The 14,846-nt window shown below is 34.3% G+C and overlaps 1 long non-coding RNA gene across 2 annotated transcripts; it reads left to right on the forward strand.

The window, feature by feature from the left end:
* Positions 1–8,852: 8,852 nt before the first annotated feature.
* On the forward strand, positions 8,853–13,788 carry LOC121122351 (uncharacterized). Of its 2 annotated transcripts, none has more exons than XR_005865789.2 (7): positions 8,853–9,399; positions 9,455–11,223; positions 11,299–11,406; positions 11,463–11,692; positions 11,753–12,597; positions 12,652–12,789; positions 12,852–13,788. It is a non-coding gene; the product is annotated as an uncharacterized lncRNA (long non-coding RNA). The 2 variants fall into 2 exon arrangements; XR_005865791.2 differs by having other exon boundaries at positions 11,869–12,597.
* The last annotated feature ends 1,058 nt before the right edge of the window (positions 13,789–14,846 follow it).

The raw sequence follows: 14,846 nt of genomic DNA on the forward strand, positions 1-14,846 counted from the left end.
TATGAAGGATTACTAAAGAGTTGACATATTTTTCCTTTGTTATTATTAATAGAAAAAGGCGAGGTTCTGAGATTTTGTTGACTTATAAAATTCCCACTCATCCATATATCTAGTAATTCATGTATAATGGCAATGCTCTCAACAAAAGTATGGAGGGAGTAGATCTTATGCACAAGAAACTGCTGTTTACAGTTTATCTATCGATTCCTAAGTCATCGACAGGTTTTTATTACATAATTTGCGTTGATACCATTAATAATTTAGTTCTTCGTAATTGCAAAATCGTTATTGCCAAGAATCGGATTGAATATTATGAAGAAATAATTTCCATTGTCATCGTTGAGACAAACAAAATTGTAAGAACGTTATTGAAAATTTTATTCATGTAACATATTTACTTGAGTTTCATATAAACATAAATGAAATTGTTTACTGATCTAGTTAAAAATAGATCTTATGTTAATTTGATAGTTTCTAATCTTCCTTTACGCATGTTAAAATAAAAAAAATTGTTATCATATAATGCCGCTAATACATATGTTTTCAAAAAAATTAAAAAATCAATTGTCTGTATTCAAATGGACTTTTCATTGTACTTAAAAGTCCAATATTAGTTATTTTTCCATTGAAGAAATTATAATTTGTTTAAAATAAAAATAAATGTAAAATTAATTAAGAATATTGTATTTCAAAATTATTTAATATTTATATAATATCTTTTAAAGGGTAAATTAATTGATAAATATTATTTGATCGCTGATAATTTATGTAAAAATATATGGAGTTACGACAAGGATTCTATATTTTTGGCATGCCATCTTTGTAATTATGGAACTATAGTCCAAATGATGTTTAAAGTAGATGAACACAGTAAAAGCCAAATTCATGAAAGGAATTTGAAACTGTATACATGTCACATAATTAATTCCAATTATGAACATTCCAATTTTACAGAGATATAACCAAAATGCTTGTCTCCTGCAATATTCCACTCCATATCGTTAATCATCCAAATTTTGTTAAGTTTATGGAAATTTACACTGGAAAAGTAATTCCCTCTTGCTTCTCCATTACCAAGCCAATGGAATCTCAAAGTAAAGTAGTGTTGACCAAGATTTATAAAAAAAAAAAAACTTGAGGGGAAGGATATATTTCTTGCATTGGACGAAACTACTGACACTCGACAGCAATCCATGACTGCAGTTTTACTTGGTCCTTCATATGGTTAATTTTTGGGTTGTCCTTATCTTATTAATATGTAAAATATTTGTTATGTATTTCATACTTCCTTTCTTGTTCTTATTTTCTTGTATGTTCTTTAGTGTATTAAAGTACTGTGTTTTACATATTATAAATAGTCTCTTATTTTGTAAATAAATTACGAGTAGGGTATTGTATTAAAATAAATAATACAGATGTTCCTGTAAAAAGTGTCATTCTCCTCCACGCATTCCTTCATTTTATCTCTCTCGGTCATCCTGGGTTCATTGGTTTAAACAATTGGAACCTCGTCACTTTCGTCAAGACGCAACATTGGCGACGAGGATGGGATCATGATCACGTGACCTCCCTGCTGTGGGATTGTCTGCGGATGCCTCCGCTATTGGCCTTGGTGCCGTTCCAGCACAGTTGGAAAATGGTATGGAGCGCCCGGTGGCGTTTGCTTCAAGAAAGCTATCAAAGAGCGAAGCTAACTACTCGCAAATTGACAAAGAAGCAACAGGAATTATTTATGGGTTGAAGAAATTTGAAAAATATTTGATTGGTCGTCATTTCAAGATCAAGACGGACCACAAACCACTCCAATATATTCTCAACCCATGTAAAGACTTGCCAAGGGTCGTCTCCGCCCGTCTGGCTAGATTTTCAATGTTGTTGTCGACGTTTGATTACTCAATCGAACATGTGAGAGGCATCGACCATTTTTACGCGGTGCTTTTTCCCGCGTACCAGTCGACGATCCTCCGTTTCTGGATGATCCCACGGAATTATTACAATGTAGAGCTTTCTCTAGCTCATACTCTTCAACGCCGTTAGAATGTGGGAGCACGCCGGCTCAGATGTTGGGCGCAGGCCGTATTCGCACGCAATTGGATTGATACCTTCCGTCTCCTCCTCATCCTTCTTCTTCTTCTCCTCCTTTATTACGAACTAAAGAATTTAAAATCAAAATGACCGTGTGGTGCCGTTGGTACGGCCTTCGCCAGCCCAAGTGGGTAGCTGGAGTGTTACAAAAGAAGATTGGAGATGTGCGGTGGTCTGTTCAGACCCCTCAAGGAATTGTTAAGACACATTAATCAACTTCGTCCTCGAGTACAAGTTGAATGAGGGGTGGTGTTATGTATTGTCTTTTATTTACTTTTAAATCATGACATTTGTTTTAAATAGATAGGTAGGTACCTTGTGTTTTTACGAGTTTGTATATTTTAATAGTCAAATGTATGTACATCCTTTTAAATGTAATCCCTTACATAATATATGTTTTAGTCAGTGCCGTATGTCAGGAAGATTTTTCGGTCCGCTTTACAAGGGTGAACGGTTGATTTTCAGTGATGAACGTGGGATATTTAGACAGGGCAAATGCTACAGTATAGATTAAATCTTGCAAGAATATCGTCCAATGGACTGTCTGACCATTATTTTTATAAAGGAAGGAGTATAATGGAGTATAAAATGCACGGTGCAAGAATGAGAGAAAATTTTTGAACTATACAATTAAGTCAAACAATTTAAACCTCCTTAAATATTTTTAAAATAATAACGGATGAAGATAATGAACGAGATTATAATATACCATGAAACGGTTACATCGACAGAAAATAAATTATGTTCACAAGTCTTGATGTTCTTAACTCGCATGTATACGTGGTGATGTGTTTGAAAAAATGAAGAAAAAATGCATGTGTTCTTTATCATGATTAGAAGAAGAAGTTTTTCCTCTCTTTCCTTGACGCAAAGGTGTCAATCAAACTGTCCATGTCTTCATGGAGCACCTTGTCCACCATCACCCTGTCCATGTTCAAGAGGGTGAGGGAGGAGAGCCTCTTCTGGTCCATGGTGGTCCTCATGTGGTTCTTGAGCCTTCTGAGACAGGAGAATGACCGCTCCGCCTCACAGCTGCTGATGGGCATTGAGGCTAGGATAACGATCACCTTGTATAGCTCCGGCATCAGGCGGAACACTCCCGAGCTTATTAACTCCGCAGCAATTTGTGACGAAACCATGTCTTCTGTGTCAATATCTGCCTAGAGAAACATAAATTTTAAACATATAATGCAAAATGAAACATTATAATATTAACCTTGAATTGCTGGAAGATTGCATGGTCTGACTGGAGCTGCTCGAGTTCAAGTCTGTAGTGCTTGGCGACACGCTCAATGACACAAGTCTCCACTTCACTGTCATTGACGATTGCAATGAGATCCATTGTGATGTTTGTATCGTCGGTGGCAAATCTGCTCTCAAGCTCTAATACAATCTTATTGATTGCAACATCGAAATGTGTGTCACGGAAGTAGGATTCAGTTGTTCCTTTCCACTTTATTCTCCTTGGAATCTTCGCCTCCTTGAATTCCAAATCAATTGAGTCCTCCTGGTCAAATACTGATTTCATCTCAGACGACTTCAACTCAGCAAGTTTCCAGATTGATTCAAAGATTTTCTCATTCTTAAGATCTTCAAGAGTCCTAATCACTAGGTTGACGTGTTTCCGGGCCTTTGTTAGGTCAACCTTTTCTGCCTTGCTAGATGTGTGTCTGAGGAGTGACTTCAACAGTTCAATGCCGAAAACAAATTCGTGACTAAAGATGCTGTTGAGCAGAGAAGTTGCTGTTGAACTCGACAATGTATCTTTATCTTTTCTCATTATTATGAGGGTCTTCATGATTCTGACCATCCCTAGAGATACAGCGTGTACAGCATCGTAGCGGAGACTCCAGCGGGTAGCAGACTGGTTCTTCAGGGTCATCACCTTGGCATGCTCCTCATCTTTACTTGTTATCTTCACCGACTTGTACATTGCTGACCTCTTTGGTGACCCTTCAATGAAGTTGTATAAAATTTGTACTGTCCCCATTGTATTTCTCAACAGGGTTATATCTGAGAGAAGATCCTTGACTACAAGATTGAGGACATGGGCGTAGCAGTGGATGTAGACACACAGTGGGGCTGCTTCCTTCCACCTGGCGGCAAGACCCTTCTTGATGCCAGATATGTTGGAGGCACCGTCCGCGGCCAGGGAGGCAGTGCGGGCGGGGTTAAGGCCGAGATCCTTGACAGCCTCGTGAAGCTTCTCAAACAAATATTTGCCGTCAGTCTGGGTAACTTTTACAAACTTGAGGAAGCTCTCTTTTTTTATGCCTTCACTCGTCAGATATCCCAGTGACAGACTGAACTGCTCCGTGTTTGACATATCTGATGTCTCATCAACAATCACAGAGAACCAGTAGTCATCATCGCCGGCACAAGTCTTGACATCTTCAATTATATTTTCCGTCACTTTGGATGCTATAATCTCTATCAGCTCATTTTGGATGTCAGGTGAAGTCCATTTGGCAAAACCTGCCCCAGCTGAACCAAATTTTTTGACTTCGGCCTCCAGTTTATCTTTGAGAATATGATTGTCGTGTGAACGCAGGGACAAAAGCTCCAAGAAGTTTCCTCGATTGTTTTCATTAGATTCCGTCAACTTTTCTCTTGTTTCGGAATCGCCCCTAAAAGCCAATCCTTGCTTTGCGAGGAACCCAACAGTTTGGAAAAGATACCTCAAATAAGCTCGCCACTTCACGACTTCCTCAGCATGTTGAGACTGAACATGGCCGAGAACCGAGGTATTCTTTCTCTTTGATGTGAGGAAATTGATCCACTTTTCCATCGACAGTTTGTGTTTTTTGTTGTTAGAATGAACTTTCAACGAGGAACTGTTTTTCCATGTTTTGAACTCTAATTTCCCAAGGTTGGAAATGGAAAATTTGGAACAGGCGAAACACTTGGCTGACTTTTCAACCTCGTCATATTCTAGCCACGGGAACTTACGGAACCAATCATATTGAAAGTCTCTGGAGTATTTGTCATCTATCTGAGGACTGTATTTTTGTAACTTGGGCTGTAGAGGATGATCTCTCTCGACTTTAGGCACAGTTTCCCGCTCAGTCTCCACTCTGGTTCTGGTCTGGATGTCCTTCCGCTTTGGCTCCCGCCCGGTAAGTATCGGGTCACCCAGCTGGCTCGTGAAGACGACAGGGTACTCCGTCCACAAACTCAATCTCCTCAGTCTTGCTCTTCTCACCTCCCTGGACATTGTCGCTAGTCTCAGAGTCCTCTGCAGAGGGAATATTGTTGTTGTTGACTACAGAGAGCTGCTCGGGAGAGAAGATTGGTCCGATATCGAGATTAGGAAGTCTTATTCCATGAGAAATCCGTCTGCTGGGGTAATTTGATGAGTCGCCATTATTTTCTGTGTCTGCAGTAACTTTCTCTTCAGCAGAAACGGACTTTTCAGATCTTGGTTCAGGCAGTAAGGCCTCAACTGGAGCAGGGTCCTCGGGACAGGAGGAGGCAGTGACTGAGGATGAGGATGTAGCAGAGGAAGTTTTCTTAACAGCAAAGTTCAATGTTTTCTGCTTCTTATGATCAATTTTCACTTGATACTTGCAGCTGGGGTCATTCTTATGGAGTTTAACTTTGTGATCATTAAAGTTGTCCTTCTGTATTTCCTTCTGACAGATAGAACAAATCACCAACTCTCTGTTAAAATGCGTTTTCCGCTTCCCGTGATACATTTCTGATAATTAATAAATTACTGCAACAATCCACTTTAAAAAGTACATAACTATTATTTATGTCCCTTTTAATCAGTAATAATTTAATTTATCTTGTATTCAATGAAACTAATTCTCACGCTCTTAAATATTTCAAGAGTACTCCATACGAAAAATGTTGTGTGCGTCTTTTTTTTTTTGGGCTGTAAAGTACTTCACATTTGCAACCAGTAACGTTAAACGTAATATCTAACTCAAATATCCACTCAATGTGAAGTACTTTAAATCCATACGAAAAATGTTGTGTGTGTCTTTGTTTTTTATTTTTGGCTGTAAATTACTCTTGAAATAATTGCAGTAATTTATTAATTATCAGAAATGTATCACGGGAAGCGGAAAACGCGTTTTATATTCAAAGGTTCAATCATTTATATTTATAAAATGACAGGCAATATTTGAAAGAGATATTACGGTAAATTACAGGATTTGAATTCAAATTTCTGTGATGAATTGAGATACCCGAGAGTGTTAACTGTAGTTTAAAACCTCCGTTTTATCTATCTGACTTAATTTGGCCCCAATATTGTCTTAGAGATATAATTTATTAATTTACTAATTCTATAAATGTGCCGGTGAATTTTGGCTACTTTAAGTACAATTTGTGGTGCCTCCAAAGGATTAATCAGAATCATTTTTTCATTTCAATGAACTATAATTTGTTTGAAAATGTATTCCATGTTCAATTTTGAGAAAAATTATCTAAAAATTTAAGTGGACGTGCTACAAATATGTAATTTTATTATAATGACTCAGTACTATTATGAGTTGGTCATAAGTCATATATATAATAGATTTTAATAATTAATTCTGACTTAATTCATTTATATTTACACACCTATATGATTGGTGGATGGTTGAGTAAGGTTGTTTTTTTTTGGTCCGCTGAAGCGGACAAAGTGCAATACTGACGTACGGCCCTGGTTTTAGTGTATGATTGTACCCCCAATCCAAAGGTGTTCTTATTGACTTTACTCCGGTCCGTTGCTTCCGTCTGTGTGGTGGTGTTCGTAGAACATTACAATATTACAAAAGTCGACAATAAAACTATTACAAGTTTACCGTAAAAAGTATCAGCAACGTTCTTGTCTCTTATTTCAGAGTAGAAAGACTGAAGGTTTTCATTACCGACGGAGCTTCATATTGTATTAGAGCAGCCGAAAACCTTAAACAACATTTTCCAATGATGTTGCATATCACTTGTCTTGCTCATAGGGTGAACAGAATGGCAACGCTCTGACCTGATTTCTTTTAAAATAAAAACACTATCACCTATGAAGGGAATATATATTTTTTTAAATTCTGGATATCTAAAACAATTGACTACTACGCCAACCACTTCAATTCAGTCAAAGAGTATATGAACGTTATGTATGGAAACTAAGATGCAATCTATGAAACAAAAGATGTTTTGAAGAATGATCTACTTTTGTATGAAATGATGTTTATTCAAAAAAATTTAAATCCAATCCAGGTAACCAATAAAGCTTTGAAAGAGAAATTATCGCTACTCTCGAGTGTGACTATCGTGGAAAATCTATGCCAAGATATTACGCTTGAACCTTTCAAAAATAATGTCTGTAGGTGATAGGGATACATCAAATTTGGAGAATTGGTACCATAAACTATCAATCACGATATATAATTTTTAACAAACAAAAACAATTATAGCGTTAAATTTCATTCTGAGAGGGTTTCAAACGTGTTGTCATACATAAATGTACCAAAATAATCACGTCTGACGAAGGCTCACGTCAAGAATATGATAATCAAATGGAACATTGGTATTACTATGAGGATAGTTGAATGATTTAATAATTTCTAAATATAATAATATTAATAAATAATTAAAAATTGTTACTTTAAGTTTAAATAATACATACCTATTACATTTTAATCTATCATTTTACAACGATTCCAATATGAAATTTAACTACCTTAAAATAAAAGAAATTAATTAGATTAAAACGAAGTAAATAATAGTAATAAAACTTGTATGATTTATGACAACATTTACCTATCTTCATAAATCAATGTTCCATTTCACTATCATAGTATTCTCGATATGACCCTCCATCAAACAGGACCTTTTCGGTATATCTATGTCGGACATCACACTGAAAGCTCTCTCACAATCACAAATAACAATAGGAGTGTTTTTGTATTTAAGAAAATCGCTACCGTGATTGATGGTTTCAGGTGCCAATTCTCTCAATTCGATGTATCCTTTGTTTTTCTCTATCACCTTCAGGCATTTAGTTTTGAAAGGTTCAAGTGTAATATCTTGGCATAGATTTTCAACGATAGTTACACTTGTGAGTAGCGGCAATCTCTTTTCCAATACTTTAATGGCTACTTGTATTGGATTCAATTTTTTTTGAATAAACAATATTTTTGACCGAAGGGACTCATTCTTCAAAACATCTTCTACTTTTTTTATAGGTGCTGGTGGGAGGGGAACTTGGCATAAAGCAGTAAATTTACGTTTTCTATCACCTGAATTAAAAAATGCTTTCTTCACTTCAGAGATGAGAGTCTTTGTATTTCCGAAATAATCAGGACAGAGCGTTGCTATTCTGTTCAGACCATGAGCTAGACAAGTGATATGCAACATCATTGGAAAATGTTGTTTAAGGTTTTCAGCTGCTCTAATACAATATGAAGCTCCGTCATTAATGAAAACCTTCAGTCTTTCGCCTCTGAAATCTGAGCCAAGGACGTTGCTGATACTTTTTATGAGAACACTTGTAATAGTCTCATTGTCGGCTTTGGTAACATCTTCCAAATTAATGAGATAAAGACGACCCAAAAAATAACCATCTAAAGGACCAACCAACACAACACAAGAAACGTAATGAATTATTATACTTACAAAACCAAATCTCAAGTCATTACTTGATCTCAAACTTCATTACGAAGCAACTTTACACGTTTCTAAAACTTATGAAAATAATCAATACGTTGTTCTTAGTTACAGGATACTTATTTATACATGATTAATGATAATGAATTTGATATGTTTTCGCCTCAAGAATGAAAAAATAATGATGACAGTTTCTAGTATTATAAGGATTACCAACTGCAAAAATCCGCTCCCGCTTTTGAGGACATATAATATTCATATCTGGGTATATCTAGTCAAGGGCTCCTGTAAGCAGGACCAGGCACGCGCAAACATGAATTCAAATACGCGTGCAACATGGGTCCATTGAAAAAAAACAATGCAACGTGGTTGGTAAGATAATAAGTAATAACTAATAACTATTAGTTACTTTGTGGACTCCATCTTTATTGTGTTTTGTAATTCCAATCATGGCCACTAAGTGTTGTACTCCAGGGTTTAGAACGGGATATGACAACGAGCAACAACAGTCTGGTATTACAATCCATCTGTGGCTAAACAAAGAGAGACACCCCGGACTTGATACCGCCTGGTTGAGAGCCATTCCAATTGAAAAAGTCTGAAGAAGATACATTAGGCACCATCCAAAAGTACAAAGCTGTGTTCCCTGCATTTCAACGACTCTGATTTTATCTGTTAGTCTGAAAGAAGTCAGGTCCTTGGCAAGGCTCTAAAGAAGAGGTAAGACAGCTGCTCACTTTTCATGCGTATGCTTATAACTGTTCTTCTTTTACAGGTACCTCAAACCAGATGTAGTACCATCCCTATGGGCAAACTGTCCTAGCTACCTCTCAACTCCTAAAGCGTCATCAAGGTCAATGGTCATCAGAGAAACACCTCTGGACTCAAAAACCTTCGATATACGACAACCAATCAGCATGGTAGACCCGAAAGAGTTCATTGACATATTGAGCAGAAGGGGTTCTCGACTCCATCCAACCTTCTCTACCTCTCCTGTCTTTATGCTTACTCCATGTTCTCTTACATCACAGCTATTCCTGAAAAGAAAGACAGTTTACTTACTTGGCACCCCAAATCCTAGAGCTTCATTTGTTGCCACATTAATTGACAGGATGCAGTACAGTTTAAACTCTGAAATTATCATCGTTGTGGGAGTAAAATGCGAGGACGGACAATCCTAGTCAGCTTTTCTTCAAAGAATTTCATTCACTTTGTTTAATGTCATTGGTGCAAATTTAAGTGCTAAACTGAATGATGAAATCCGATTTTTAACAAAAAAGAAAATGGCAGCTAAGAATTCAGAAGCTAATAGAAAAAAAGCTAAATTTCAAACAAAATCTTCTGACTTGTAGACTTGGACCAACTTTGTACTTTTTGATAGTGCCTTTTCTTTTTTATATTTTTCAATGTTTATTTTCATTAAAGTACTAATAAATACTACTTCTATTAGAAATATATAGCCTCATTTTTATTATTATGATGATTTTCCCTAGCAAAATAATTTTAAAAACTCTTTATTTAGTAGCAAAACACTTTAAGAGAGACATTCCATATATGTAAGGTTGATAATTTTGGTAAGAATACAAAAGCGTGCGAGGAGAAGAGAAGAAATACTTATGGCATCATTGATTAAATAATATACATCTTCTACTATCAAGAACGTTATCATTCCCGCCGTTATTATTCAATATTAATATAATATTAGATGCTGATAGCCGATAGAGAACTGAATAAAATGCCTAAAATAACGTCGCCTTCTGTCTGGATTTATGAAAATGGAGGCCCAGGAATTTGGAAAATACTTACCGGATGAGAAACAGATGACATGTCAATATAAATGTGCCTTTGGTCACCTGTCTAGAATTACGTGTCACTCATTATCCTCATCTCATAACAAGAGTATGCATATTCATCTATAAAATCAAGTTAATGATGAATACATCAAGTCAGACTTTAACTTTGATCTCACAAAGATGCTTATTGCATGTAATATAACCTTATCCATTGCTAATCATCCTACGTTCAAAAAATTTATAGAGAAATACACGGGTAAATTCTTCCCTTCCCCAGGAACCTTCTTTCATTAATGGAGGACGTTAGTAATTATGTCATTTATAGATATACCCCCATTGTAAATTGGGAGGTTAAGATAATTTTTAGCATGTTTAGAGTCATCCATACCAAATTACGAAATTGAACTCTAAATTTTGTACCATCTAACAGTAAGTATTTTTTTAACACATCTAATCATAAAATATGATCCTATTTTAGCTCAAGTTATCAAGAATTAAGATACACAACTCATTAAATGGCAAAAACAAGTGCTAAAATGGTCACAACAACGGGGGTATTAGCTTTGGATGGTTTGCAACTAGTTATATGAAATATTTTTTTAAGTATATATATTAAAATAATGCTAAGACATATGACTTTATCAACCAATTTGATCCAAGGCCTTCAATATTATTTATACATAGATCTAACTGATTAGAATATCATATTTATACAAAGGGGTATACCAAATAAATCATTTTAAATGTAAAAGTAAGCTGTTTCTTTTTTTTTTTAAATATATTTCATGGAATGATAACTGTTTTTTTTTTTATATTACATGTTCAGGAGTTGATGATTGAATCATACTGATACTCAATGAGTCCCTAGAGTTATAAAATGGAACTTCTTATTCATTGACATAATCATGGATATATAAGCTTGACGTAGTTTGAAGTATGATAATATATTAATGTATAAATTAACACAAATGGCAATTCCACAAATCTAAGTTTTATTCCAGGACTCCATCTCCAGTCACAATATAAATAGAAGTATACTAGGAAAATTTATGAATTTAATATAATAGTAATTTATCACTAATTACTATTAAAACGATGAATGAACAATATTATACTATGAACTCTTCACATCGACTCTGACGTCACAAAAACAAACTTTCTATTTAGGTTGACCAGCGGTCGGTGCGGTACAACAACTTGAAAAGGAGGGCTGACCCGATGTAAGTGTTTGACATACCTTGTATTTTTAGTTACCTTGGGAATTTTATTTTCCTTTGCAGTTGCAATTTCTGAGTAGTGAACATCCTTTCCTAAATAGATTCAATTATATTAAAAACCTGTTTGAACGTTTGTTCTGTTTTTGAAATAAATAAACTTTCCCGTTTGTTTTTATTAGCGGACGGACGGACATACAAACATAGACGTACTATAATATTATATCTAAGGGTGGTAATTTTGGTAAGAATAGAAAAGCGTGCGAGGAGAAAAGAAGAATTACTGATGGCATCATTGATTAAATAATATACATCTTCTTCTATCAATCATGAACGTTATCATTCCCGCCTTTATTATTCAATATTAATATAATATGAGATGGTGATAGTCGATAGAGAACTGAATAAAATCCCCAAAATGACGTCGCCTTCTGTCTGGATTTATGAAAATGGAGGCCCAGGAATTTGGAAAATACTTACCGGATGAGAAACAGATGGTTTGTCGGATTTGTCGATATAAATGTGCCTTTAGTCCCCTGTCTAGAATTACACGCCACTCATTATCCTCATCTCATAACAAGAGTATGGATATTCATCTATAAAATCAATTTGACGATGAATACATCAAGTCAGACTTTAACTTTGATCTAACAACGATGCTTATTGCATGTAATATAACCTTATCCATTGCTAATCATCTACGTTCAAAAAATTTATGGAGAAATACAAGGGTAAACATATTGGTTCCCGAGGAACCATCATTAAATTAATGGAGGATGTTGGTACTGATGACATATATAGAAATACATATAAAAATGTTTTGAGTCATCCACACCAAATGATGATCAAGTTATCAGTAAAAAGTATTTACGAATATCGAAATGGAACTCTGAATTTTGTACTATCTCACAGTAAGTATTCAATTTTTTTTAAAAATCTAACCATAAAATATGATTCTATTCTAGCTAAACATATCAAGAATTATGATACACAACTCAGTAAAGGGCAAAAACAACTGCTTAAATGGTCACAACACGGGGTAGTAGCTTTGGATGGTTTGCTACTAGTTTGTCTGAGACTACTTACTTCACTTTAAGACTTGGGTATGATAATTAGGTTTTCCAATATTACATAGTCAATAAATATTACTTTTTTATCACTAAAGGCTTAGCTATGGTTGATGGGCTCCAAGAAATGGTGTTCAGAAAACTCGTAAAAGGCAAAAACAACTGTTTAAATGGTCACAACAACGAGGGTAGTTACATTGGGTGTTGCATTATAATTAACAATTGTGTATATCCATCATGATAATAGTATGTTGTTATATAAGCATACCTAAATAACGGGGGAAAATCTTTTTTGATGCTCTTAATAGGGAGTAATATCGCCGGACATTACTACATAATTAGCTTTTGCTCTAAATCTTTACGATGAATTTATTTATAACATTTTTTTATTAGTATATTTATTGTCTAATTTTATGATTTTGACATTTACTTTATTATTAATAATTAGTTAAATCTCATCGGTAGAGATATATCTATCTGTGCACAATTGTATATAGCAACTTCCACATGAAGAAGAGGGGTGATTATCTTTTTGATTAAACTCCACGTCTCGCTTGTGTATTGCAACCTAAAGTTATGACATATTTAACTGAATTCTGATGTTAAAACAAGAAAAAATTATCTGGATCAATCTATTATTTCAATATTCTGTATTTATAATTTATTATTATTAATAGTTATATGATTTTAATTGTTTAATTTTGTATATTTAACTTAAATGTTTAATGGTTTATTTTTTAGTATGTAGATTATATTTAATTAAAGCCTTCTTTTTTAAACTTTGAGCTTCAAATATATTTCAAATACTCTACTTTGTCGTTTCATTAGCTATTATTCTGAGAATAAGGTTCATAATGAATTACAATTTCATGGAGTGTGACGTTTTCAAATCTACTGTAACGGATAAAAAACGTCGAAGTCAATTATACGTAGTATATCTTCATTAAACATTTTGCTAATAAATACATTAGTTATACCCTCAAAAATCATAATAAAGCAGGCAGATGATAATCACATCAGTATTTTAAACAATGATACCATATGTCTTTTTCCCCCCCTCCTCCTCGCACGCGTTTTTCTCTACAATATTATCAACTATAATTATATCTAAAGTTGATAATATTGTAGAGAAAAACGCGTGCAAGGAGAAGGGGGGAGGGAGACATATGGTATCATTGTTTAAAATACTGATTTGATTATAAGCTGCCTGCTTTATTATGATTTTGAGGGTATAATGAAAGTATTTATTAGCAAAATGTTTAATAAAGATATAATACATATAATTGACTTAGACGTTTTTTATCCGTAACGGTAGATTTGAAAACGTCACACTCCATCAAATAGTAATTCATTATGAACCTTATTCTCAAAATAATAGCTAATGAAACGACAAAGTAGAGTATTTCGGAATATATTTGAAGTTCCAAGTTTAAAAAAGAAGGCTTTAATTAAATATAATCTACATAATAAAAAATATACCATCATACATTTATGTTAAATATACAAAATTAAACAATTGGAATCATATAACTAATAACAATAAATTATATATACAGAATATTGAAATAATAGATTGATCCAAATAATATTTCCTTGTTCTGACACCGGAATCCAGTTAAACATGTCATAACTTTAGGTTGCAAAACACAAGCGAGACGTGGAGTTTAATCAAAAAGATAATCATCTTCTTCATGTGGAAGTTGGTATATACAATTGTGCACAGGATAGATATATCTCTATCAAAGTAGATTGATATTAAAGGGTTTCTAACGTAAATAAAACAAAAAATTTAAATTAATTATTTAAACCCATGAATTTATCCTTCAAAAATATAGCATCAACTTCAGTTAGGGTTTGTAAAATATCCTTATGCAATAAATTTCATTCGAATAATTAATTAATATGAAATATTATTCCTCGATTAATCTTTCAATACTAATGTGGTTAATTCATAAAGTCGGCAGAGTCAAGTGTATTTGTACAATGAGTAAAATGGATTTGGAGTTACATAATTTGAATGTTTGGATTTAGACCCAAGATGGCAAAATATTATTGCGAAACTATAAAGAATAATTGATTCTTAGATGAGTGTA

This window comes from Lepeophtheirus salmonis, chromosome 1 (assembly GCF_016086655.4).
Source record: "Lepeophtheirus salmonis chromosome 1, UVic_Lsal_1.4, whole genome shotgun sequence".
In the NCBI taxonomy this organism is placed as follows: domain Eukaryota; kingdom Metazoa; phylum Arthropoda; class Copepoda; order Siphonostomatoida; family Caligidae; genus Lepeophtheirus; species Lepeophtheirus salmonis.